Source organism: Brassica oleracea, chromosome C5 (assembly GCF_000695525.1).
Source record: "Brassica oleracea var. oleracea cultivar TO1000 chromosome C5, BOL, whole genome shotgun sequence".
NCBI classification, from domain to species: domain Eukaryota; kingdom Viridiplantae; phylum Streptophyta; class Magnoliopsida; order Brassicales; family Brassicaceae; genus Brassica; species Brassica oleracea.
Window position 1 is genome coordinate 8,732,262 of NC_027752.1, and position 2,313 is coordinate 8,734,574.

Here is a 2,313-nt window from a genome sequence, read left to right on the forward strand (position 1 = left end):
GTCCATAACAGGAGAATAAGTTTCCTCATAATCAATTCCTGGCCTTTGAGAGAAACCTTGGGCTACGAGACGAGCTTTGTATCTCGTAATCTCGTTTTTCTCATTTCTTTTTCGGACAAACACTCATTTATACCCAACAGGTTTTATATCTTTGGATGTGAGCACAATAGGTCCGAATACGTTTCGTTTGTTAAGCGAATCTAGTTCGACTTGAATCGCATCTTTCCATTTTATCCTGTCATGTCTCTTTTGACATTTATATACAGACTTTGGTTCTGGATCTTCGTTTTCTTCATTTATTTCCTTTGCCAAAAGGTATGAGAAAACGTCATCAATATCATCCATCTTATTTCGTTTCCATATCTTTCCATTATGAATGTAATTGATAGAAATCTCGTGATTTCCTTCAGATTTATGATGCTCTATATTGTCGTTAGATTCACAATTTGCTTCTTCCAAAATTTTTTCTGCTATTTTGGGAGTATCATGCTTTTCACATTCTTTACGTTTTCTAGGAAGTTTATCCTTTGAACCAATAGGTCTACCGCGCTTTAAACGTGTTCCTGATTCACGTGTATCAACTACCGTTCCACCGTTTTGTGGTATTTCAATACGAGCAGGAGTATTTGCAGCGGGTATATGTGATTTAGTTACCATTTTGGTATCAGCAAACGCATCTGGTAGCTGATTTGCTATATTTTGTAAATGCATGATACGTCGAACATCTAGTTCTGACTGTTTCGTAGGAGGATCAAGGTGTAATAACGATGGTACACTCCATTTGATCTTTTTTCCTACTTGTTTATTGTCTCCCCCTAGAGTTGGAAATTCTTTCTCATTGAAATAACAATCGGCAAATCTTGCCGTAAACACATCACCAGTTTGTGGTTCTAGGTATCTTATTATTGATGGAGAATCATAGCCAATATATATTCCCAACCATCTTTGCGGTCCCATCTTTGTACGTTGCGGTGGTGCTATTGGAATATAAACCGCACAACCAAAGATTTTTAGATGAGAGATATTTGGTTCTTTTCCAAACGCCAACTGTAATGGGGAATATCTATGGTATGCACTTGGTCTTATCCGAATTAGTGCTTCTGCATGCAAAATAGCATGTCCCCATACAGAGGTTGGGAGTTTTGATCTCATGATCAATGGCCTTGCAATTAGTTGCAGCCGTTTAATTAATGATTCTGCCAAACCATTTTGTGTATGAACATGAGCAACAGAATGCTCTACTTCAATCCCTGATACCATACAATAATCATTAAAAGCTTGGGATGTGAATTCACCAGCGTTATCTAATCTAACTCTTTTAATTGGATAATCTGAGAACTGTGCTCTTAATTTGATAGTCATTTTTACTGACTTTAAAGTAGAGAAATATCTCTTATCTTTCAGTATAGTGTGCGTTGTGCCACTATCTGGTATGCAAACTTCTCTACCAATTTGCTTAGTTGTTGTTCCATTTGCTTTCTTATCCATTTCTGTAACACACGGTTAATATCAATAAAGAAAATAAACTTTTATAAGTAAAATATTATGCATCAATAACAAGTACACAATAATTATACATTAGTTATTATGAAATACAACATTATTCAGAGAGTGAAATACATAATATTTTATGGCATCACTGGGCATTATTAGGCTTGATCAGTACAAGCACATCAATTATTTTTGATGAGTGGCCTCGTCGAAATCTCCCATAAAGTCAGAGGATTCGAGGTACGTCAATGTTGTACCCACAAGGTGTTCATTTAGATTTACTTCCTTTGCCTTGCCTTTAATCGATTCATGGTACAATTGGCATAGATGCCGAGGAGTTCGACACACTTGAGACCAATGTCCCTTCGATCCACATCTGTAACAGACGCTCTCATTTTTATGAGTAGGGTTTTCTTGGGTTTCTTTCCCTTTTACCCGATCAGATCGATTCCATGTGTTGACTCCCCTTCCTCTTGGGTTGTTACACCTTTCATGGTTGCGGTTAAATCGATAACCACGACCACGACTAAAACCACGATTGTGACCACGGCCACGCCCACGCCCACGATAGGAATAATTCTCTTTTTCCGGATTTTTTATATCCGTTGCATTTACCTCAGGAAATGCTTTAGTTCCCGTGGGTCGGGAATTGTGGTTTTTAATGAGGAGTTCATTATTTCTCTCCGTTATCATAAGCGCCACAACGAGTTCAGAGAACCTCGTATACCCACAATTTCTATATTGTTCTTGTAGAACATAATGATTTTGTGGAACATTTGGTAAGTTTTCTCGAGCATTTCTGCTTCCGAAACAGGCTTACCA